We start from the raw sequence: 26,731 nt of genomic DNA, 5'->3' as shown, positions 1-26,731 counted from the left end.
ATAGACAGTAAGAAGAGTCAATTTTCTTGTACTTAAGTCGGCATTGTGCGATTTGTATTTTATTCCGATGCAATTTCTGTGTTTCATCAACAATAAGAAGGTCAGAGGGATACAGTAAACCTGAAGTGAAGCTTCGGAATATATAACTAGTGTCACATGAATGGTTGAAACATAGACAGTAAGAAGAGTCAGTTTTCTTGTACTTAAGTCGGCATTGTGCCTTTTGTATTTAATTCCGTTGCAATTTCTGTGATTCATCGTCAAGAAGAAGGTCAGAGGGATACAGTAAACCTGAAGTGAAGCATCGGAATCTATATCTAGTGTCACAGGAATGGTTCAAAACATAGACTGTAAGAATAGTCAGTTTTCTTGTACTTAAGTCGGCATTGTGCTATTTGTATTTAATTCCGATGCAATTTCTGTGTTTCATTGTCAATAAGAAGGTCAGAGGGATACAGTAAACCTGAAGTGATGCATCGGAACCTATTCCTAATGTCACATGAATGGTTCAAAACATAGACAATAAGAAAAGTCATTTTTGTTGGACTTACGTCGGCATGGTGCCTTTTGTATTTAATTCCGATGCAATTTCTGTGTTTCGTCGTCAATAAGAAGGTAAGAGGGATACAGTAAACCTGAAGTGAAGCATCGGAATCTATAACTAGTGTCACATGAATGGTTCAAACATAGACGGTAAGAAGAGTCAGTTTTCTTGTACATAAGTCGCCATTGTGCCTTTTGTATTTAATTCCGATGCAATTTCTGTGTTTCATCTTCAATTAGAAGGTCGGAGGGATACAGTAAGCCTGAAGTGAAGCATCAGAATCTATAACTAGTGTCACATGAATGGTTCAAAGCATAGACAGTAAGAAGAGTCAGTTTTCATGTACTTAAGTCGGCATTGTGCCTTTTGTATTTAATTCCGATGCAATTTCTGTGTTTCATCGTCAATAAGAAGGTCAGAGGGATACAGTAAAAATGAAGTGAAGCATCGGAATCTATAAATCTATTACTAGTATCACAGGAATTTTTCAAAACATAGACAGTAAGAAGAGTTTGTTTTCTTGTACTTAAGTCGGCATTGTGCCTTTTGTATTTAATTCCGATGCAATTTCTGTGTTTCATCAACAATAAGTAGGTCAGAGGGATACAGTAAACCTGAAGTGAAGCATCGGAATCTATAACTAGTGTCACAGGAATGGTTCAAAACATAGACAGTAAGAAGAGTCAGTTTTCTTATGTTTAAGTCGGCATTGTGCCTTTTGCATTTAATTCCGATGCAATTTCTGTGTTTCATCGTCAATAAGAAGGTCAGAGGGATACAGTAAACCTGATGTGAAACATCGGAATCTATAACTAGTGTCACAGGAATGGGTCAAGACATAGAAAGTAAGAAGAGTCAGTTTTCTTGTACTTAAGTCTGCATTGTGCTTTTTGTATTTAATTCCGATGCAACTTCTGTGTTTCATCGTCAATAAGAAGGTCAGAGGGATACAGTAAACCTGAAATAAAGAATCGCAATCTATATCAAGTGTCACAGGAATGGTTCAAAACATAGACAGTAAGAAAACTCAGTTTTCATGTACTTAAGCCTGCATTGTGCCTTTTATATTTAATTCCGATGCAATTTCTGTGTTTCATCGTCAATAAGAAGGTCAGAGGGATACAGTAAAAATGAAGTGTGGCATCGGAATCTATAAATCTATAACTAGTTTCACAGGAATGTTTCAAAACATAGACAGTAAGAAGAGTCAGTTTTCTTGTACTTAAGTCGGCATTGTGCCTTTTGTATTTAATTCCGATGCAATTTCAGTGTTTCATCCTCAATAAGAAGGTCAGAGGGATACAGTAAACCTGAAGAGAAGCATCGGAATCTATAACTAGTGCCACATGAATGGTTCAAATGATAGACAGTAAGAAGAGTCAGTAGTTTTGTACTTAAGTCTGCATTGTGCCTTTCGTATTTAATTGCGATGCAATTTCTGTGTTTCATCGTCAATAAGACGGTCAGAGGTATACAGTAAACCTGAAGTGAAGCATCGGAATATATAACTAGTGTCACAGAAATTGTTCAAACCATAGACAGTGAGAAGAGTCAGTTTTCTTGTACTTAAGTCATCATTGTGCCTTTTGTATTCAATTCCGTTGCAATTTCTGTGTTTCATCGTCAATAAGAAGGTCAGAGGGATAAAGTAAACCTGAAGTGAAGCATCGGAATCTATTACTAGTATCACAGTAATGGTTCAAAGCATAGACAGTAAGAAGAGTCAGTTTTCCTGTACTTAAGTCGGCATTGTGCCTTTTGTATTTAATTCCGATGCAATTTCTGTGTTTCATCGTCAATAAGAAGGTCAGAGGGATACAGTAAACCTGAGGTGAAGCATCGGAATCTATAACTAGTGTCACAGGAATGGTTAAAAACATAGACAGTAAGAAGAGTCAGTTTTCTTGTACTTAAGTCGGCATTGTGCCTTTTCTATTTATTTCCGATGCAATTTCTGTGTTTCATCGTCAATAAGAAGGTCAGAGGGATACAGAAAACCTGAAGTGAAGCATCGGAATCTATAACTAGTGTCACAGGAATGGTTCAAAACATAGACAGTAAGAAGAGTCAGTTTTCTTGTACTTAAGTCGGCATTGTGCCTTTTCTATTTAATTCCGATGATATTTCTGTGTTTCATCGACAATAAGATGGTCAGAGGGATACAGTAAACCTGAAGTGAAGCATCGGAATCTATAACTAGTGTCACAGGAATCGTTCAAGGCATAGACAGTAAGCAGCATCAGTTTTCTTGTATATAAGTCGGCATTGTGCCTTTTGTATTTAATTCCGATGCAATTTCTGTGTTTCATCGTCAACAAGAAGGTCAGAGGGATGCAGTAAACCTGAAGTGAAGCATCGGAATCTATAACTAGTGTCACAGGAATGTTTCAAATCATAGACTGTAAGAAGAGTCATTTTTCTTGTACTTAAGTCGGCATTGTGCCTCTTCTATTTAATTCCGATGCAATTTCTGTGTTTCATCGTCAATAAGAAGGTCAGTGGGATACAGTAAACCTGAAGTGAAGCATCGGAATCTATAACTAGTGTCACAGGAATGGTTCGAAACATAGACAGTAAGAAGAGTTAGTTTTCTTGTACTTAAGTCGGCATTATGCCTTTTGTATTTAATTCCGATGCAATTTCTGTGTTTCATCGTCAATAAGAAGGTCAGAGGGATACAGTAAAAATGAAGTGAAGCATCGGAATCTATAAATCTATAAATAGTGTCACAGGAATGTTTCAAAACATAGACTGTAAGAAGAGTCAGTTATCTTGTACTTAAGTAGGCATTGTGACTTTTGTATTTAATTCCGATGCAATTTCTGTGTTCCATCGTCAATAAGAAGGTCAGAGGGATACAGTAAACCTGAAGTGAAGCAACGGAATCTATATCTAGTGTCACAGGAATGGTTCAAAACATAGACTGTAAGAAGAGTCTGTTTTCTTGTACTTAAGTCGGCATTGTGCCATTTGTATTTAATTCCGATGCAATTTCTGTGATTCATCGTCAATAAGAAGGTCAGTGGGATACAGTAAACCTGAAGTGAAGCATCGGAATCTATATCTAGTGTCACAGGAATGGTTCAAAACATAGACAATAAGAAGAGTGAGTTTGCTTGTACTTAAGTCGGCATTGTGCCTTTTGTATTTATTTCCGATTCCATTTCTGTGTTTCAACGTCAGTAAGAAGGCCAGAGGGATACATTAAACCGAAAGTGAAGCATCGGAATCTATTACTTGTGTCACAGGAATGGTTCAAATCATAGACAGTAAGAAGAGTCAATTTTCTTGTACTTAAGTCGGCATTGTGCGATTTGCATTTTATTCCGATGCAATTTCTGTGTTTCATCAACAATAAGAAGGTCAGAGGAATACAGTAAACCTGAAGTGAAGCTTCGGAATATATAACTAGTGTCACATAAATGGTTGAAACATAGACAGTAAGAAGAGTCAGTTTTCTTGTACTTGAGTTGGCATTGTGCCTTTTGTATTTAATTCCGTTGCAATTTCTGTGTTTCATCGTCAAGAAGAAGGTCAGAAGGATACAGTAAACCTGAAGTGAAGCATCGGAATCTATATCTAGTGTCACAGGAATGGTTCAAAACATAGACTGTAAGAATAGTCAGTTTTCTTGTACTTAAGTCGGCATTGTGCTATTTGTATTTAATTCCGATGCAATTTCTGTGTTTCATTGTCAATAAGAGGGTCAGAGGGATACAGTAAACCTGAAGTGATGCATCGGAACCTATAGCTAATGTTACATGAATGGTTCAAAACATAGACAATAAGAAGAGTCATTTTTGTTGTACTTACGTCGGCATGGTGCCTTTTGTATTTAATTCCGCTGCAATTTCTGTGTTTCGTCGTCAATAAGAAGGTAAGAGGGATACAGTAAATCTGAAGTGAAGCATCGGAATCTATAACTAGTGTCACATGAATGGTTCAGACATAGACAGTAAGAAGAGTCAGTTTTCTTGTACATAAGTCGCCATTGTGCATTTTGTATTTAATTTCGATGCAATTTCTGTGTTTCATCTTCAATTAGAAGGTCAGAGGGATACAGTAAGCCTGAAGTGAAGCATCAGAATCTATAACTAGTGTCACATGAATGGTTCAAAACATAGACAGTAAGAAGAGTCAGTTTTCTTGTACTTAAGTCGGCATTGTGCCTTTTGTATTTAATTCCGATGCAATTTCTGTGTTTCATCGTCAATAAGAAGGTCAGAGGGATACAGTAAAAATGAAGTGAAGCATCGGAATCTATAAATCTATAACTAGTATCACAGGAATGTTTCAAAACATAGACAGTAAGAAGAGTCAGTTTTCTTGTACTTAAGTCGGCATTGTGCCTATTGTATTTAATTCCGATGCAATTTCTGTGTTTCATCAACAACAAGAAGGTCAGAGGGATACAGTAAACCTGAAGTGAAGCATCGGAATCTATAACTAGTGTCACAGGAAAGGTTCAAACTTAGACAGTAAGAAGAGTCAGTTTTCTTGTGTTTAAGTCGGCATTGTGCCTTTTGCATTTAATTCCAATGTAATTTCTGTGTTTCATCGTCGATAAGAAGGTCAGAGGGATACAGTAAACCGGATGTGAAGCATCGGAATCTATAACTAGTGTCACAGGAATGGTTCAAGACATAGAAAGTAAGAAGAGTCAGTTTTCTTGTACTTAAGTCTGCATTGTGCTTTTTGTATTTAATTCCGATGCAACTTCTGTGTTTCATCGTCAATAAGAAGGTCAGAGGGATACAGTAAACCTGAAATAAAGCATCGCAATCTATATTAAGTGTCACAGGAATGGTTCAAAACATAGACAGTAAGAAAACTCAGTTTTCATGTACTTAAGTCTGCATTGTGCCTTTTGTATTTAATTGCGATGCAATTTCTGTGTTTCATCGTCAATAAGAAGGTCAGAGGGATACAGTAAAAATGAAGTGAGGCATCGGAATCTATAAATCTATAACTAGTATCACAGGAATGTTTCAAAACATAGACAGTAAGAAGAGTCAGTTTTCTTGTACTTAAGTCGGCATTATGCCTTTTGTATTTAATTCCGATGCAATTTCAGTGTTTCATCCTCAATAAGAAGGTCAGAGGGATACAGTAAACCTGAAGTGAAGCATCGGAATCTATAACTAGTATCACAGTAATGGTTCAAAGCATAGACAGTAAGAGGAGTCAGTTTTCCTGTACTTAAGTCGGCATTGTGCCTTTTGTATTTAATTCCGATGCAATTTCTGTGTTTCATCGTCAATAAGAAGGTCAGAGGGATACAGTAAACCTGAGGTGAAGCATCGGAATCTATAACTAGTGTCACAGGAATGGTTAAAAACATAGACAGTGAGAAGAGTCAGTTTTCTTGTACTCAAGTCGGCATTGTGCCTTTTCTATTTAATTCCGATGCAATTTCTGTGTTTCATCGTCAATAAGAAGGTCAGAGGGATACAGTAAACCTGAAGTGAAGCATTGGAATCTATAACTAGTGTCACAGGAATGGTTCAAAACAAAGACAGTAAGAAGAGTCAGTTTTCTTGTACTTAAGTCGGCATTGTGCCTCTTCTATTTAATTCCGATGCAATTTCTGTGTTTCAACGTCAATAAGATGGTCAGTGGGATACAGTAAACCTGAAGTGAAGCATCGGAATCTATAACTAGTGTCACAGGAATGGTTCGAAACATAGACAGTAAGAAGAGTTAGTTTTCTTGTACTTAAGTCGGCATTATGCCTTTTGTATTTAATTCCGATGCAATTTCTGTGTTTCATCGTCATAAAGAAGGTCAGACGGATACAGTAAAAATGAAGTGAAGCATCGGAATCTATAAATCTATAAAAAGTGTCACAGGAATGTTTCCAAACATAGACTGTAAGAAGAGTCAGTTATCTTGTACTTAAGTAGGCATTGTGACTTTTGTATTTAATTCCGATGCAATTTCTGTGTTTCATCGTCAATAAGAAGGTCAGAGGGATAGAGTAAACCTGAATGGAAGCAACGGAATCTATATCTAGTGTCACAGGAATGGTTCAAAACATAGACTGTAAGAAGAGTCTGTTTTCTTGTACTTAAGTCGGCATTGTGCCATTTGTATTTAATTCCGATGCAATTTCTTTGATTCATCGTCAATAAGAAGGTCAGAGGGATACAGTAAACCTGAAGTGAAGCATCGGAATCTATATCTAGTGTCACAGGAATGGTTCAAAACATAGACAATAAGAAGAGTGAGTTTGCTTGTACTTAAGTCGGCATTGTGCCTTTTGTATTTATTTCCGATTCAATTTCTGTGTTTCATTGTCAATAAGAAGGTCAGAGGGATACAGTAAACCTGAAGTGATGCATCGGAACCTATGGCTAATGTCACATGATTGGTTCAAAACATAGAAAATAATAAGAGTCATTTTTGTTGTACTTACGTCGGCATGGTGCCTTTTGTATTTAATTCCGATGCAATTTCTGTGTTTCGTCGTCAATAAGAAGGTAAGAGGGATACAGTAAACCTGAAGTGAAGCATCGGAATCTATAACTAGTGTCACAGGAATGGTTCAAATCATAGACAGTAAGAAGAGTCAGTTTTCTTGTACATAAGTCGCCATTGTGCCTTTTGTATTTAATTCCGATGCAATTTCTGTGTTTCATCTTCAATTAGAAGGTCAGAGGGATACAGTAAGCCTGAAGTGAAGCATCGCAATCTATATCAAGTGTCACAGGAATGGTTCAAGACATAGACAGTAAGAAAACTCAGTTTTCATGTACTTAAGTCTGCATTGTGCCTTTTGTATTTAATTCCGATGCAATTTCTGTGTTTCATCGTCAATAAGAAGGTCAGAGGGATACAGTAAAAATGAAGTGAGGCATCGGAATCTATAAATCTATAACTAGTATCACAGGAATGTTTCAAAACACAGACAGTAAGAAGAGTCAGTTTTCTTGTACTTAAGTCGGCATTGTGCCTTTTGTATTTAATTCCGATGCAATTTCAGTGTTTCATCCTCAATAAGAAGGTCAGAGGGATACAGTAAACCTGAAGTGAAGCATCGGAATCTATAACTAGTGCCACATGAATGGTTCTAATGATAGACAGTAAGAAGAGTCAGTAGTTTTGTACTTAAGTCGGCATTGTGCCTTTCGTATTTAATTGCGATGCAATTTCTGTGTTTCATCGTCAATAAGACGGTCAGAGGTATACAGTAAACCTGAAGTGAATCATCGGAATATATAACTAGTGTCACAGGAATTGTTCAAAACATAGACAGTGAGAAGAGTCAGTTTTCTTGTACTTAAGTCATCATTGTGCCTTTTGTATTCAATTCCGTTGCAATTTCTGTGTTTCATCGTCAATAAGAAGGTCAGAGGGATAAAGTAAACCTGAAGTGAAGCATCGGAATCTATAACTAGTATCACAGTAATGGTTCAAAGCATAGACAGTAAGAGGAGTCAGTTTTCCTGTACTTAAGTCGGCATTGTGCCTTTTGTATTTTATTCCGATGCAATTTCTGTGTTTCATCGTCAATAAGAAGGTCAGAGGGATACAGTAAACCTGAGGTGAAGCATCGGAATCTATAACTAGTGTCACAGGAATGGATAAAAACATAGACAGTAAGAAGAGTCAGTTTTCTTGTACTTAAGTCGGCATTGTGCCTTTTCTATTTAATTCCGATGCAATTTCTATGTTTCGCCGTCAATAAGAAGGTCAGAGGGATACAGTACACCTGAAGTGAAGCATCGGAATCTATAACTAGTGTCACAGGAATGGTTCAAAACATAGACAGTAAGAAGAGTCAGTTTTCTTGTACTTAAGTCGGCATTGTGCCTTTTCTATTTAATTCCGATGATATTTCTGTGTTTCGTCGACAATAAGATGGTCAGAGGGATACAGTAAACCTGAAGTGAAGCATCGGAATCTATAACTAGTGTCACAGGAATCGTTCAAGGCATAGACAGTAAGCAGCGTCAGTTTTCTTGTATATAAGTCGGCATTCTGCCTTTTGTATTTAATTCCGATGCAATTTCTGTGTTTCATCGTCAATGAGAAGGTCAGAGGGATACTGTAAAAATGAAGTGAAGCATCGGAATCTACAAATCTATAACTAGTGTCACAGGAATGTTTCAAAACATAGACTGTAAGAAGAGTCAGTTATCTTGTACTTAAGTCAGCATTGTGACTTTTGTATTTAATTCCGATGCAATTTCTGTGTTTCATCGTCAATAAGAAGGTCAGAGGGATACAGTAAACCTGAAGTGAAGCATCGGAATCTATATCAAGTGTCACAGGAATGGTTCAAAACATAGACTGTAAGAAGAGTCAGTTTTCTTGAACTTAAATCGGGATTGTGCCTTTTGTATTTAATTTCGATGCTATTTCTGTGTTTCATCGTCAATAAGAAGGTCAGAGGGATACAGTAAACCTGAAGTGAAGCATCGGAATCTATAACTAGTGTCACAGGAATGGTTCAAAACATAGACTGTAAGAAGTGTCAATTTTCTTGTACTGAAGTCGGCGTTGTGCCTTTTGTATTTTATTCCGATGCAATTTCTGTGTTTCATCAACAATAAGATGGTCAGAGGGATACAGTAAACCTGAAGTGAAGCATCGGAATCAATAACTTGTGTCACATGAATGGTTGAAACATAGACAGTAAGAAGAGTCAGTTTTCTTGTACTTAAGTCGGCATTGTGCCTTTTGTATTTAATTCCGATGCAATTTCTGTGTTTCATCGTCAATAAGAAGGTCAGAGGGATACAGTAAACCTGAAGTGAAGCATCGGAATCTATATCTAGTGTCACAGGAATGGTCCAAAACATAGACATTAAGAAGAGTCAGTTTTCTTGTTCTTAAGTCGGCATTGTGCCTTTTGTATTTAATTCCGATGCAATTTCTGTGTTTCATCGTCAATACGAAGGTCTGAGGGATACAGTAAACCTGAAGTGAAGCATCGGAATCTATAACTAGTGTCACAGGAATAGTTCAAAACATAGACAGTAAGAAGAGTCAGTTTTCTTGTACTTATGTCGGCATTGTGCCTTTTGTATTTAATTCCGATGCAATTTCTGTGTTTCATCAACAACAAGAAGGTCAGAGGGATACAGTAAACCTGAAGTGAAGCATCGGAATCTATGACTAGTGTCACAGGAATGGTTGAAATCTTAGACAGTAAGAAGAGTCAGTTTTCTTGTGTTTAAGTCAGCATTGTGCTTTTTGTATTTAATTCCGATGCAATTTCTGTGTTTCATCGTCAATAAGAAGGTCAGAGGGATACAGTAATCCTGATGTGAAGCATCGAAATCTATAACCAGTGTCACAGGAATGGTTCAAGACATAGAAAGTAAGAAGAGTCAGTTTTCTTGTACTTAAGTCTGCATTGTGCTTTTTGTATTTAATTCCGATGCAATTTCTGTGTATCGTCGTCAATAAGAAGGTCAGAGGGATACAGTAAACCTGAAATAAAGCATCGCAATCCATATCAAGTGTCACAGGAATGGTTCAAAACATAGACAGTAAGAAGACTCAGTTTTCATGTACTTAAGTCTGCATTGTGCCTTTTGTATTTAATTCCGATGCAATTTCTGTGTTTCATCGTCAATAAGAAGGTCAGAGGGATACAGTAAAAATGAAGTGAATCATCGGAATCTAAAAATGTATAACTAGTGTCACAGGAATGTTTCAAAACATAGACAGTAAGAAGAGTCAGTTTTCTTGTACTTAAGTCGTCATTGTGCCTTTTGTATTTAATTCCGATGCAATTTCTGTGTTTCGTTGTCAATAAGAAGGACAGAGGGATACAGTAAACCTGAAGTGAAGCGTCGGAATCTATAACTAGTGTCACAGGAATGGTTCAAAACATAGACAGTAAGAAGAGTCAGTTTTCTTGTACTTAAGATGGCATTGTGCCTCTTCTATTTAATTCCGATGATATTTCTGTGTTTCATCGACAATAAGATGGTCAGATGGATACAGTAAACCTGAAGTGAAGCATCGGAATCTATAACTGGTGTCACAGGAATGGTTCAAGGCATAGACAGTAAGCAGCGTCAGTTTTCTTGTACTTAAGTCGGCATTGTGCCTTTTGTATTTAATTCCGATGCAATTTCTGTGTTTCATCGTCAATGAGAAGGTCGGAGGGATACTGTAAAAATGAAGTGAAGCATCGGAATCTACAAATCTATAACTAGTGTCACAGGAATGTTTCAAAACATAGACTGTAAGAAGAGTCTGTTATCTTGTACTTAAGTCGGCATTGTGACTTTTGTATTTAATTCAGATGCAATTTCTGTGTTTCATCGTCAATAAGAAGGTCAGAGGGATACAGTAAACCTGAAGTGAAGCATCGTTATCTATATCTAGTGTCACAGGAATGGTTCAAAACATAGACAGTAAGAAGAGTCAGTTTTCTTGAACTTAAATCGGGATTGTGCCTTTTGTATTTAATTTCGATGCAATTTCTGTGTTTCATCAACAATAAGATGGTCAGAGGGATACAGTAAACCTGAAGTGAAGCATCGGAATCTATAACATGTGTCACATGAATGGTTGAAACGTAGACAGTAAGAAGAGTCAGTTTTCTTGTACTTAAGTCGGCATCGTGCCTTTTGTATTTAATTCCGATGCAATCTCTGTAATTCATCGTCAATAAGAAGGTCAGAGGGATACAGTAAACCTGATGTGAAGCATCGGAATCTATATCTAGTGTCACACGAATGGTTCAAAACATAAACTGTAACATTAGTCAGTTTTCTTGTACTTAAGTCGGCACTGTGCCTTTTGTATTTTATTCCGATGCAATTTCTGTGTTTCATCGTCAATAAGAAGGTCAGAGGGATACAGTAAACCTGAAGTGAAGCATCGGAATCTTTATCTATTGTCACAGGAATGGTTCAAAACATAGACAGTAAGAAGAGTCAGTTTTCTTTACTTAAGTCGACATTGTGCTTTTTGTATTTAATTCCGATGCAATTTCTGTGTTTCATCGTCAATAAGAAGGTCACAAGGATACAGTAAACCTGAAGTAAAGCATCGGAATATATGATTAGTGTCACATGAATGGTTCAAGACATAGACTGTAAGAAGAGTCAGTTTTCTTGTACTTAAGTCGGCATTGAGGCTTTTGTATTTAATTCCGATGCAATTTCTGTGTTTCATCGTCAATAAGAAGGTCAGAGGAATACAGTAAACCTGAAGTGAAGCATCGGAATCTGTAACTAGTGTCACAGGAATGGTTCAAAACATAGACAGTAAGAAGTGTCAATTTTCTTGTACTTAAGTCGGCATTGTGCCATTTGTATTTTATACCGATGACATTTCTGTGACTCATCAACAATAAGATGGTCAGAGGGATACAGTAAACCATAAGTGAAGCATCGGAATCTATAACTTGTGTCACATGAATGGTTGAAACATAGACAGTAAGAAGAGTCAGTTTTCTTGTACTTAATTCGGCATTGTGCGTTTTGTATTTAATTCCGATGCAATTTCTGTGTTTCGTCGTCAATAAGAAGGTAAGAGGGATACAGTAAACCTGAAATATAAGCATCGAAATCTATAACTAGTGTCACATGAATGGTTCAAACATAGACAGTATGAAGAGTCAGTTTTCTTGTGCATAAGTCGTTATTGTGCCTTTTGTATTTAATTCCGATGCAATTTCTGTGTTTCATCGTCAATAAGAAGGTCAGAGGAATACAGTAAACCTTAATTGAAGCATCGGAATCTTTATCTATTGTCACAGGAATGGTTCAAAACAGACAGTAAGAAGAGTCAGTTTTCTTGTACTTAAGTCGGCATTGTGCCTTTTGTATTTAATTCCGATGCAATTTCTGTGTTTCATCGTCAATAAGAAGGTCACAGGGATAGAGTAAGCCTGAAGTGAAGCATCGGAATTTATGATTTTTGTCACATGAATGGTTCAAAACATAGACAGTAAGAAGAGTCAGTTTTCATGTACTTCAGTAGGCATTGTGCCTTTTGTATTTTATTCCGATGCAATTTCTTTGTTTCATCAACAATAAGATGGTCAGAGGGATACAGTAAACCTGAAGTGAAGCATCGGAACCTGTGACTAATGTCACATGAATGGTTCAAGACATAGGCAGTAAGAAGGGTCAGTCATCTTGTACTTAAGTCGGCATTGTGCCATTTGTATTTAATTCCGATGCAATTTCTGTGTTTCATCGTCAATAAGAAGATCAGAGGGATACAGTAAACCTGAAGTGAAGCATCGGAATCTATATCTAGTGTCACAGGAATGGTTCAAACCATAGACTGTAAGATTAGTCAGTTTTCTTGTACTTAAGTCGGCACTGTGCCTTTTGTATTTAATTCCGATGCAATTTCTGTGTTTCATCGTCAATAAGAAGGTCAGAGGGATACAGTAAACCTGAAGTGAGGCATCGGAATCTATGATTAGTGTCACATGAATGGTTCAAAACATAGACAGTAAAAAGAGTCAGTTTTCTTGTACTGAAGTAAGCATTGTGCCTTTTGTATTTAATTCCGATGCAATTTCTGTGTTTCATCGTCAATAAGAATGTCAGAGGAATACAGTCAACCTGAAGTGATGCATCGGAACCTATGACTAATGTCACATGAATGGTTCAAAACATAGACAGTAAGAAGAGTCAGTTTTCTTGTACTTAAATCGGCATTGTGCCTTTTGTATTTAATTCCGATGCAATTTCTGTGTTTCGTCGTCAATAAGAAGGTAAGAGGGATACAGGAAACCTGAAGTGAAGCATCGGAATCTATAACTAGTGTCACATGAATGGTTCAAACATAGACAGTAAGAAGAGTTAGTTTTCAGGTACATAAGTCGCCATTGTGCTTTTTGTATTTAATTCCGATACAATTTCTGTGTTTCATCGTCAATAAGAAGGTCAGAGGGATACAGTAAACCTGAAGTGAAGCATCGGAATCTATAACTAGTGTCACATGAGTGGTTCAAAACGTAGACAGTAAGAAGAGTCAGTTTTCTTGTACTTAAGTCGGCATTGTGCCTTCTGTATATAATTCCGATCCAATTTCTGTGTTTCATCGTCAATACGAAGGTCAGAGGGATACAGTAAACCTGAAGTGAGGCATCGGAATCTATGATTAGTGTCACATGAATGGTTCAAAACATAGACAGTAAAAAGAGTCAGTTTTCTTGTACTTAAGTAAGCATTGTGCCTTTTGTATTTAATTCCGATGCAATTTCTGTGTTTCATCGTCAATAAGAAGGTCAGAGGAATACAGTAAACCTGAAGTGATGCATCGGAACCTATGACTAATGTCACATGAATGGTTCAAAACATAGACAGTAAGAAGAGTCAGTTTTCTTGTACTTAAATCGGCATTGTGCCTTTTGTATTTAATTCCGATGCAATTTCTGTGTTTCATCGTCAATAAGAAGGTCAGAGGGATACAGTAAACCTGAAGTGAAGCATCGGAATCTATATCTAGAGTCACAGGAATGGTTCAAACATAGACAGTAAGAAGAGTCAGTTTTCTTGTACTTAAGTTTGCATTGCGCCTTTTGTATTTAATTCCGATGCAATTTCTGTGTTTCGTCGTCAATAAGAAGGTAAGAGGGATACAGTAAACCTGAAGTGAAGCATCGGAATCTATAACTAGTGTCACATGAATGGTTCAAACATAGACAGTAAGAAGAGTTAGTTTTCTGGTACATAAGTCGCCATTGTGCTTTTTGTATTGAATTCCGATACAATTTCTGTGTTTCATCGTCAATAAGAAGGTCAGAGGGATACAGTAAACCTGAAGTGAAGCATCGGACTCTATAACTAGTGTCACATGAGTGGTTCAAAACATAGACAGTAAGAAGAGTCAGTTTTCTTGTACTTAAGTCGGCATTGTGCCTTCTGTATATAATTCCGATCCAATTTCTGTGTTTCATCGTCAATACGAAGGTCAGAGGGATACAGTAAACCTGAAGTGAAGCATCGGAATCTATAACTAGTGTCACAGGAATAGTTCAAAACATAGACAGTAAGAAGTGTCAGTTTTCTTGTACTTAAGTCGGCATTGTGCCTTTTGTATTTATTTACGATGCAATTTCTGTGTTTCATCAAGAATAAAAAGGTCAGAGGGATACAGTAAACCTGAAGTGAAGCATCGGAATCTATAACTAGTGTCACAGGAATGGTTCCAAACTTAGACAATAAGAAGAGTCAGTTTTCTTGTGTTTAAGTCGGCATTGTGCCTTTTGTATTTAATTCCGATGCAATTTCTGTGTTTCATCGTCAATAAGAAGGTCAGAGGGATACAGTAAACCTGAAGTGAAGCATCGGCATCTATATCTAGTGTCACAGGAATTGTTCAAACCATAGACTGTAAGATTAGTCACTTTACTTGTACTTAAGTCGGCACTGTGCCTTTTGTATTTAATTCCGATGCAATTTCTGTGTTTCATCGTCAATAAGAAGGTCAGAGATATACAGTAAACCTGAAGAGAAGCATCGGAATCTATAACTATTGTCACAGGTATGGTCCAAAACATAGACAGTAAGAAGAGACAATTTTCTTGTGTTTAAGTCGGCATTGTGCCTATTGTATTTAATTCCGATGCAATTTCTGTATTTCGTCGTCAATAAGAAGATCAGACCGATACAGTAAACCTGGAGTGAAGCATCGCAATCTATAACTAGTGTCACAGGAATGGTTCAAAACATAGACAGTAAAAAGAGTCAGTTTTCTCGTACTTAAGTCGGCATTGTGCCTTTTGTATTTAATTCCGATGCAATTTCTGTGTTTCATCGTCAATAAGAAGGTCAGAGGGATACAGTAATCCCGCAGTGAAGCATCGGAATCTATAACTAGTGTCACATGAATGGTTCAAAACATAGACAGTAAGAAGAGTCAGTTTTCTTGTACATAAGTCAGCATTGTGCCTTTTGTATTTAATGCCGATGCAATTTCTGTGTTTCATCGTCAATAAGAAGGTCAGAGGGATACAGTAAACCGGAAGTGAAGCACCGGAATCTATATCTAGTGTCACAGAAATGGTTCAAAACATAGACTGTAAGAAGAGTTAGTTTTCTTGTACCTAAGTCGGCACTGTGCCTTTTGTATTTAATTCCGATGCAATTTCTGTGTCTCATCGCCAATAAGAAGGTCAGAGGGATACAGTAAACCTGAAGTGAAGCATCGGATTCTATATCTAGTGTCACAGGAATGGTTCAAAACATAGACAGTAAGAAGAGTCGGTTTTCTTGCACTTAAGTCGGCATTGTGCCTTTAGTATATAATTTCGATGCAATATCTGTGTTTCATCTTCAATAAGAAGGTCAGAGGGATACAGTAAAACTGATGTGAAGCATCGGAATCTATAACTAGAGTCACAGGAATGGTTCAAACATAGACAGTAAGAAGAGTAAGTTTTCTTGTACTTAAGTTGGCATTGTGCCTTTTGTATTTAATTCCGATGCAATTTCTGTGTTTCGTCGTCAATAAGAAGGTAAGAGGGATACAGTAAACCTGAAGTGAAGCATTGGAATCTATAACTAGTGTCACAGGAATGGATCAAAACATGGACAGTAAGAAGAGTCAGTTTTCTTGTACGTAAGTCGGCATTGTGCCTTTTGTATTTAATTCCGATGCAATTTCTGTGTTTCATCGTCAATAAGAAGGTCAGAGGGATACAGAAAACCTGCAGTGAAGCATCTGAATCTATAACTAGTGTCACATGAATGGTTCAAAACACAGACATTAAGAAGAGTCAGTATTCTTGTACTTAAGTCGGCATTGTGCATTTTGTATTTAATTCCGATGCAATTTCTGAGTATCATCGTCAATAAGAAGATCAGAGATATACAGTGAACCTGAAGAGAAGTATCGGAATCTGTAACTATTGTCACAGGTATGGTTCAAAACATAGACAGTAAGAAGAGACAATTTTCTTGTGTTTAAGTCGGCATTGTGCCTTTTGTATTTAATTCCGATGCAATTTCTGTATTTCGTCGTCAGTAAGAAGATCAGACCGATACAGTAAACATGGAGTGAAGCATCGGAATCTACAACTAGTGTCACAGGAATGGTTCAAAACATAGACAGTAAAAAGAGTCAGTTTTCTCGTACTTAAGTCGGCATTGTGCCTTTTGTATTTAATTTCGATGCAATTTCTGTGTTTCATCGTCAATAACAAGGTCAGAGGTATACAGTAAACCTGAAGTGAAGCATCGGAATCCATAACTAGTGTCACAGGAATGGTTCAAATCATAGACAGTATGAGGAGTCAGTTTTCTTGTACTTATGTCGGCATTGTGCCTTTTGTATTTAATTCCGATGCAATTTCTGTGTTACATCGTCAATAAGAAGGTCAGAGGGATACAGTAAACCCGCTGTGAAGCATCGGAATCTATAACTAGTGTCACAAGAATGGTTCAAAACATAGACAGTAAGAAGAGTCAGTTTTCTTGTACATAAGTCATCATTGTGCCTTTTGTATTTAATGCCGATGCAATTTCTGTGTTTCATCGTCAATAAGAAGGTCAGAGGGATACAGTAAACCGGAAGTGAAGCACCGGAATCTATATCTAGTGTCACAGGACTGGTTCAAAACATAGACTGTAAGAAGAGTTAGTTTTCTTGTACCTAAGTCGGCACTGTGCCTTTTGTATTTAATTCCGATGCAATTTCTGTGTCTCATCGTCAATAAGAAGGTCAGAGGGATACAGTAAACCTGAAGTGAAGCATCGGAATCTATATCAAGAGTCACAGGAATGGTTCAAAACATAGACAGTAAGAAGAGTCAGTTTTCTTGCACTTAAGTCGGCATTGTGCCTTTAGTATTTAATTCCGATGCAATATCTGTGTTTCATCTTCAATAAGAAGGTCAGAGGGATACAGTAAACCTGATGTGAAGCATCGGAATCTATAACTAGAATCACAGGAATGGTTCAAACATAGACAGTAAGAAGAGTAAGTTTTCTTGTACTTAAGTTGGCATTGTGCCTTTTGTATTTAATTCCGCTGCAATTTCTGTGTTTCGTCGTCAATAAGAAGGTAAGAGGGATACAGTAAACCTGAAGTGAAGCATTGGAATCTATAACTAGTGTCCCATGAATGGTTAAAACACAGACAGTAAGAAGAGTCAGTTTTCTTGTACATAAGACGCCATTGTGCCTTTTCTATCTATTTCCGATGCAATTTCTGTGTTTCCTCGTCAATAAGAAGGTCAGAGGGATACAGCAAACCTGATGTGAAGCATCGGAATCTATAACTAGTGTCACAGGGATGGTTCAAGGCATAGAAAGTAAGAAATGTCAGTTATCTTGAACTTAAGTCTGCATTGTGCTTTTTGTATTTATTTCCGATGCAATTTCTGTGTTTCATCGTCAATAAGAAGGTCAGAGGGATACAGTAAACTTGAAATGAAGCATCGAAATCTATAACTAGTGTCACAGGAATGGTTCAAAACATAGACAGTAAGAAGAGTCAGTTTTATTGTACTTAAGTCGGCATTGTGCCCTTTGTATTTAATTCCGATGCAATTTCTGTGTTTCATCGTCAATAAGAAGGTCAGAGGGATACAGTAAACCTGCAGTGAAGCATCGAAATCTATAACTAGTGTCACAGGAATGGTTCAAAATATAGACAGTAAGAAGAGACAGTTTTCTTGTACTTAAGTCGGCATTGTGCCTTTAGTATTTAATTCCGATACAATATCTGTGTCTCATCTTCAATATGAAGGTCAGAGGGATACAGTAAACCTGATGTGAAGCATCGGAATCTATAACTAGTGTCACAGTAATGGTTCAAAGCATAGACAGTAAGAAGAGTCAGTTTTCTTGTACTTAAGTCGGCATTGTTCCTTTTCTATTTAATTCCGATGCTATTTCTATGTTTCATCTTCAATAAGAAGGTCAGAGGGATACAGTAAACCTGAAGTGATGGATCGGAATCTGTAACTAGTGTCACAGAAATGGATCAAGTTTCATGTACTTAAGTCGGCATTGTGCCTTTTGTATTTAATTCCGATGCAATTTCTATGTTTCATCGTCAATAAGAAGGTCAGAGGGATACAGTAAACCTGCAGTGAAGCATCGGAATCTATAACTAGTGTCACATGAATGGTTCAAAACATAGACATTAAGAAGAGTCAGTATTCTTGTACTTAAGTCGGCATTGTGCCTTTTGTATTTAATTCCGATGCAATTTCTGAGTTTTGTCGACAATAAGAAGGGTAGAGGGATACAGTAAACCTGAAGTGAAGCATCGGAATCTATAACTAGTGTTACAGGAATGGTTCAAATCATAGACAGTAAGAAGAGTCAGTTTTCTTGTACTTAAGTCGGCATTGTGCCTTTTGTATTTAATTCCGGTGCAATTTCTGTGTTTCATCGTCAATACGAAGGTCAGAGGGATACAGTAAACCCGCAGTGAAGCATCGGAATCTATAACTAGTGTCACATGAATGATTCAAAACATAGACAGTAAGAAGAGTCAGTTTTGTTGTACTTAAGTCGGCATTGTGCCATTTGTATTTAATGCCGATGCAATTTCTGTGTTTCATCGTCAATAAGAAGGTCAGAGGGATACAGTAAACCGGAAGTGAAGCATCGGAATCTATATCTAGTGTCACATGAATGATTCAAAACATAGACAGTAAGAAGAGTCAGTTTTGTTGTACTTAAGTCAGCATTGTGCCTTTTGTATTTAGTGCCGATGCAATTTCTATGTTTCATCGACAATAAGAAGGTCAGAGGGATACAGTAAACCTGAAGTGAAGCATCGTAATCTATAACTAGTGTCACATGAATGGTTCAAAACATAGACATTAACAGGAGTCAGTATTCTTGTACTTAAGTCGGCATTGTGCCTTTTGTATTTAATTGCGATGCAATTTCTGAGTTTCATCGTCAATAAGAAGGTCAGAGGTATACAGTAAACCTGAAGTGAAGTATCGGAATCTATAACTGTTGTCACAGGTATGGTTCAAAACATAGACAGTAAGAAGAGCCAATTTTCTTGTATGTAAGTCGGCATTGTGCCTTTTGTATTTAATTTCGATGCAATTTCTGTAGTTCGTCGTCAATAACAAGGTCAGATCGATACAGTAAACCTGAAGTGAAGCATCGGAATCTATAACTAGTGTCACAGGAATGGTTCAGAATATAGACAGTAAGAAGAGTCAGTTTTCTTGTACTTAAGTCGGCATTGTGCCTTTTGTATTTAATTCCGATGCCATTTCTGAGTTTCATCGTCAATAAGAAGGTCAGAGGGATACAGTAAACCCGCAGGGAAGCATCGGAATCTATAACTAGTGTCACATGAATGGTTCAAACATAGACAGTAAGAAGAGTCAGTTTTCTTGTACTTAAGTCAGCATTGTGCCTTTTGTATTTAATGCCGATGCAATTTCTGTGTTTCATCGTCAATAAGAAGGTCCGAGGGATACAGTAAACCTGAAGTGAAGCATCGGAATCTATAACTAGTGTCACAGAAATGGTTCAAAATATAGACAGTAAGAAGAGTCAGTTTTCTTGTACTTAAGTCGGCATTGTGCCTTTTGTATTTAATTCCGATGCAAATTCTGTGTTTCATCGTCAAAAGGAAGGTAAGAGGCATACAGTAAACCTGAAGTGAAGCATCGAAATCTATAACTAGGGTCACAGGAATGGTTCAAAACATAGACAGTAAGAAGAGTCAGTTGTCTTGTACTTAAGTTGGAATTGTGCCTATTGTATTTAATTCCGATGCAATTTTTGTGTTTCATCGTCAATAAGAAGGTCAGAGGGATACAGTAAACCTGAAGTGAAGCATCGGAATCTATAACTAGTGTCACAGGAATCGTTCAAATCATAGACAGTAAGAAGAGTCAGTTTTCTTCTACTTAAGTCGGCATTGTGCCTTTTGTATATCATTCCGATGCAATTTATGTGTTTCATCGTCAATAAGAAGGGCAGTGCGATACAGGGAACCTGAAGTGAAGCATCGGAATCTATAACTAGTGTCACATGAATGGTTCAAATCATAGACAGTGAGAAGAGTCAGTTTTCATGTACTTAAGTCGGCATTGTGCGTTTTGTATTTCATTCCGATGCAATTTCTGTGTTTCATCGACAATAAGAAGGTCAGAGGGACACAGTAAGCCTTAAGTGAAGCATCGGAATCTATATCAAGTGTCACAGGAATGGTTCAAAATATAGACAGTAAGAAGAGTCAGTTTTCTTGTACTTAAGTCGGCATTGAGCCTTTTGTATTTAATTCCGATGCAATTTCTGTGTTTCATCGCCAATAACAAGGTCAGAGGGATACAGTAAACCTGAAGTGATGCATCGGAATCTATAACTAGTGTCACAGGAATGGTTCAAAACATAGACAGTAAGAAGAGTCAGTTATCTTGTACTTAAGTCGGCATTGTGACTTTTGTATTTAATTCCGATGCAAATTCTCTGTTTCATCGTCAATAAGAAGGTCAGAGGCATACAGTAAACCTGAAGTGAAACATCGGAATATATAAATGGTGTCACAGGAATGGTTCAAAACATAGTCAGTAAGAAGAGTCAGTTTTCTTGTACTTAAGTCGGCACTGTTCCTTTTGTATTTAATTCCGATGCTATTTCTGTGTTTCATCGTCAATAAGAAGGTCAGAGGGATACAGTAAACCTTAAGTGAAGCATCGGAATCTATAACTAGTGTCACAGGAATGGTGCAAAACATAGACAGTAAGAAGAGTCAGTTTTCTTGTACTTAAGTCGGCATTTTGCCTTTTGTATTTAATTCCGATGCAATTTCTGTGTTTCATCGTCAATAAGAAGGTCAGAGGGATACAGTAAACCTGAGGTGAAGCATCGGAATCTATTACTAGTGTCACAGGAATGGTTCAAAACATAGACAGTAAGAAGAGTCAGTTTTCTTGTACTTAAGTCGGCATTTGGCCTTTTGTATTTAATTCCGATGCAATTTCTGTCTTTCATCGTCAATAAGAATGTCAGAGGGATACAGTGAACCTGAAGTGAAGCATCGGAATCTATAACTAGTGTCACAGGAATGATTGAAAACATAGACAGTAAGAAGAGTCAGTTTTCTTCTACTTAAGTCGGCATTGTGCCTTTTGTATATCATTCCGATGCAATTTCTGTGTTTCATCGTCAATAAGAAGGTCAGAGGGATACAGTGAACCTGAAGTGAAGCATCGGAATCTATAACTAGTGTCACAGAAGTGGTTCAAAACATAGAGAGTAAGAAGAGTCAGTTTTCTTGTACTTGTATTTAATTCCGATGCAAATTTTGTTTTTCATCGTCAATAAGAAGGTCAGAGGGATACAGTAAACCTGAAGTGAAGCATCGGAATCTATAACTAGTGTCGCATGAATGGTTCAAATCATAGACAGTGAGAAGTTTCAGTTTTCTTGTACTTAAGTCGGCATTGTGCCTTTTGTATTAAATTCCGATGCAATTTCTGAGTTTCATCGTCAATAAGAAGGTCAGAGGGATACAGTAAACCCGCAGGGAAGCATCGGAATCTATAACTAGTGTCACATGAATGGTTCAAAACATAGACAGTAAGAAGAGTCAGTTTTCTTGTACTTAAGTCAGCATTGTGCCTTTTGTATTTAATGCCGATGCAATTTCTGTGTTTCATCGTCAATAAGAAGGTCCGAGGGATACAGTAAACCTGAAGTGAAGCATCGGAATCTATAACTAGTGTCACAGAAATGGTTCAAAATATAGACAGTAAGAAGAGTCAGTTTTCTTGTACTTAAGTCGGCATTGTGCCTTTTGTATTTAAATCCGATGCAAATTCTGTGTTTCATCGTCAATAAGAAGGTAAGAGGCATACAGTAAACCTGAAGTGAAGCATCGAAATCTATAACTAGGGTCACAGGAATGGTTCAAAACATAGACAGTAAGAAGAGTCAGTTGTCTTGTACTTAAGTTGGAATTGTGCCTATTGTATTTAATTCCGATGCAATTTTTGTGTTTCATCGTCAATAAGAAGGTCAGAGGGATACAGTAAACCTGCAGTGAAGCATCGGAATCTATAACTAGTGTCACATGAATGGTTCAAAACATAGACATTAAGAAGAGTCAGTATTCTTGTACTTAAGTCGGCATTGTGCCTTTTGTATTTAATTCCGATGCAATTTCTGAGTTTTGTCGACAATAAGAAGGGTAGAGGGATACAGTAAACCTGAAGTGAAGCATCGGAATCTATAACTAGTGTCACAGGAATGGTTCAAATCATAGACAGTAAGAAGAGTCAGTTTTCTTGTACTTAAGTCGGCATTGTGCCTTTTGTATTTAATTCCGGTGCAATTTCTGTGTTTCATCGTCAATACGAAGGTCAGAGGGATACAGTAAACCCGCAGTGAAGCATCGGAATCTATAACTAGTGTCACATGAATGATACAAAACATAGACAGTAAGAAGAGTCAGTTTTGTTGTACTTAAGTCGGCATTGTGCCTTTTGTATTTAATGCCGATGCAATTTCTGTGTTTCATCGTCAATAAGAAGGTCAGAGGGATACAGTAAACCGGAAGTGAAGCATCGGAATCTATATCTAGTGTCACATGAATGATTCAAAACATAGACAGTAAGAAGAGTCAGTTTTGTTGTACTTAAGTCAGCATTGTGCCTTTTGTATTTAATGCCGATGCAATTTCTATGTTTCATCGACAATAAGAAGGTCAGAGGGATACAGTAAACCTGAAGTGAAGCATCGTAATCTATAACTAGTGTCACATGAATGGTTCAAAACATAGACATTAACAGGAGTCAGTATTCTTGTACTTAAGTCGGCATTGTGCCTTTTGTATTTAATTGCGATGCAATTTCTGAGTTTCATCGTCAATAAGAAGGTCAGAGGTATACAGTAAACCTGAAGTGAAGTATCGGAATCTATAACTGTTGTCACAGGTATGGTTCAAAACATAGACAGTAAGAAGAGCCAATTTTCTTGTATGTAAGTCGGCATTGTGCCTTTTGTATTTAATTTCGATGCAATTTCTGTAGTTCGTCGTCAATAACAAGGTCAGATCGATACAGTAAACCTGAAGTGAAGCATCGGAATCTATTACTAGTGTCACAGGAATGGTTCAAAACATAGACAGTAAGAAGAGTCAGTTTTCTTCTACTTAAGTCGGCATTGTGCCTTTTGTATATCATTCCGATGCAATTTATGTGTTTCATCGTCAGTAAGAAGGGCAGAGGGATACAGTGAACCTGAAGTGAAGCATCGGAATCTATAACTAGTGTCACATGAATGGTTCAAATCATAGACAGTGAGAAGAGTCAGTTTTCATGTACTTAAGTCGGCATTGTGCGTTTTGTATTTCATTCCGATGCAATTTCTGTGTTTCATCGACAATAAGAAGGTAATAAGAAGGTCAGAGGGATACAGTAAACCTGAAGTGATGCATCGGAATCTATAACTAGTGTCACAGGAATGGTTCAAAACATAGACAGTAAGAAGAGTCAGTTATCTTGTACTTAAGTCGGCATTGTGACTTTTGTATTTAATTCCGATGCAAATTCTCTGTTTCATCGTCAATAAGAAGGTCAGAGGCATACAGTAAACCTGAAGTGAAACATCGGAATATATAAATGGCGTCACAGGAATGGTTCAAAACATAGTCAGTAAGAAGAGTCAGTTTTCTTGTACTTAAGTCGGCACTGTTCCTTTTGTATTTAATTCCGATGCAATTTCTGTGTTTCATCGTCAATAAGAAGGTCAGAGGGATACAGTAAACCTTAAGTGAAGCATCGGAATCTATAACTAGTGTCACAGGAATGGTGCAAAACATAGACAGTAAGAAGAGTCAGTTTTCTTGTACTTAAGTCGGCATTTTGCCTTTTGTATTTAATTCCGATGCAATTTCTGTGTTTCATCGTCAATAAGAAGGTCAGAGGGATACAGTAAACCTGAAGTGAAGCATCGGAATCTATTACTAGTGTCACAGGAATGGTTCAAACATAGACAGTAAGAAGAGTCAGTTTTCTTGTACTTAAGTCGGCATTTGGCCTTTTGTATTTAATTCCGATGCAATTTCTGTCTTTCATCGTCAATAAGAATGTCAGAGGGATACAGTGAACCTGAAGTGAAGCATCGGAATCTATAACTAGTGTCACAGGAATGATTGAAAACATAGACAGTAAGAAGAGTCAGTTTTCTTCTACTTAAGTCGGCATTGTGCCTTTTGTATATCATTCCGATGCAATTTCTGTGTTTCATCGTCAATAACAAGGTCAGAGGGATACAGTGAACCTGAAGTGAAGCATCGGAATCTATAACTAGTGTCACAGAAGTGGTTCAAAACATAGAGAGTAAGAAGAGTCAGTTTTCTTGTACTTGTATTTAATTCCGATGCAAATTTTGTTTTTCATCGTCAATAAGAAGGTCCGAGGGATACAGTAAACCAGAAGTGAAGCATCGGAATCTATAACTAGTGTCGCATGAATGGTTCAAATCATAGACAGTGAGAAGATTCAGTTTTCTTGTACTTAAGTCGGCATTGTGCCTTTTGTATTTATTTCCGATGCAATTTCTGTGTTTCATCGACAATAAGAAGGTCAGAGGGACACAGTAAACCTGAAGTGAAGCATCGGAATCTATAACTAGTGTCACAGGAATGGTTCAAGACATAGAAAGTAAGAAGAGTCAGTTTTCTTGTACTTAAGTCTGCATTGTGCTTTTTGTATTTAATTCCGATGCAATTTCTGTGTTTCATCGTCAATAAGAAGGTCAGAGGGATACAGTAAACCTGAAATGAAGCATCGGAATCTATATCAAGTGTCACAGGAATGGTTCAAAACATAGACAGTAAGAAGAGTCAGTTTTCTTGTACTTAAGTCGGCATTGTGCCTTTTGTATTTAATTCCGATGCAATTTCTGTGTTTCATCGTCAATAAGAAGGTCAGAGGGATACAGTAAACCTTAAGTGAAGCATCGGAATCTATAACTAGTGTCACAGGAATGGTTCAATACATAGACAGTCAGTTTTCTTGTACTTAAGTCGGCATTATGCCTTTAGTATTTAATTCCGATGCAATATCTGTGTTTCATCTTCAATAAGAAGGTCAGAGGGATACAGTAAACCTGATGTGAAGCATCGGAATCTATAACTAGTGTCACAGTCATGGTTCAAAACATAGACAGTAAGAAGAGTCAGTTTTCTTGTACTTAAGTCGGCATTGTTCCTTTTCTATTTAATTGCGATGCAATTTCTATGTTTCATCGTCAATAAGAAAGTCAGAGGGATACAGTAAACCTGAGGTGATGGATCGGAATTTATAACTAGTGTCACAGGAATGGATCAAAACATAGACCGTAAGAAGAGTCAGTAAGCTTGTACTTAAGTCGGCATTGTGCCTTTTGTATATAATTCCGATGCAATTTCTGAGTTTCATCGTCAATAAGAAGGTCAGAGGTATACAGTAAACCTGATGTGAAGCATCGGAATCTATAACTATTGTCACAGGTATGGTTCAAAACATAGACAGTAAGAAGAGTCAATTATCTTGTATTTAAGTCGGCATTGTGCCTTTTGTATTAAATTCCAATGCAATTTCTGTATTTCGTCGTCAATACGAAGGTCAGATCGATACAGTAAACCTGCAGTGAAGCATCGGAATCTATAACTAGTGTCACATGAATGGTTCAAAACATAGACAGTAAGAAGAGTCAGTTTTCTTGTACTTAAGTCAGCATTGTGCCTTTTGTATTTAATGCCGATGCAATTTCTGTGTTTCGTCGTCAATAAGAAGATCAGAGGGATACAGTAAACCTGAAGTGAAGCATTGGAATCTCCAACTAGTGTCACAGGAGTGGTTCAAAACATCGAAAGTAAGAAGAGTCAGTTTTCTTGTACTTAAGTCGGCATTGTGTCTCGTGTATTTAATTCCGATGCAAATTCTGTTTTTCATCGACAATAAGAAGGTCAGATCGATACAGTAAACCTGAAGTGAAGCATCGGAATCTATAACTAGTGTCACAGGAATGGTTCAAAACATAGACATTAAGAAGAGTCAGTTTTCTTGTACTTAAGTCGGCATTGTGCCTTTTGTATTTAATTCCGATGCAAATTCTAATTTTCATCGTCAATAAGAAGGTCAGAGGGATACAGTAAAGCTGAAGTGAAGCATCGGAAACTATAACTAGTGTCACATGAATGGTTCAAAACATAGACAGTGAGAAGAGTCAGTTTTCTTGTACTTAAGTCGGCATTGTGCCTTTTGTATTTAATTCCGATGCA

Source organism: Schistocerca americana, chromosome 6 (assembly GCF_021461395.2).
Source record: "Schistocerca americana isolate TAMUIC-IGC-003095 chromosome 6, iqSchAmer2.1, whole genome shotgun sequence".
In the NCBI taxonomy this organism is placed as follows: domain Eukaryota; kingdom Metazoa; phylum Arthropoda; class Insecta; order Orthoptera; family Acrididae; genus Schistocerca; species Schistocerca americana.
Note: the sequence above shows the minus strand (reverse complement) of the source record.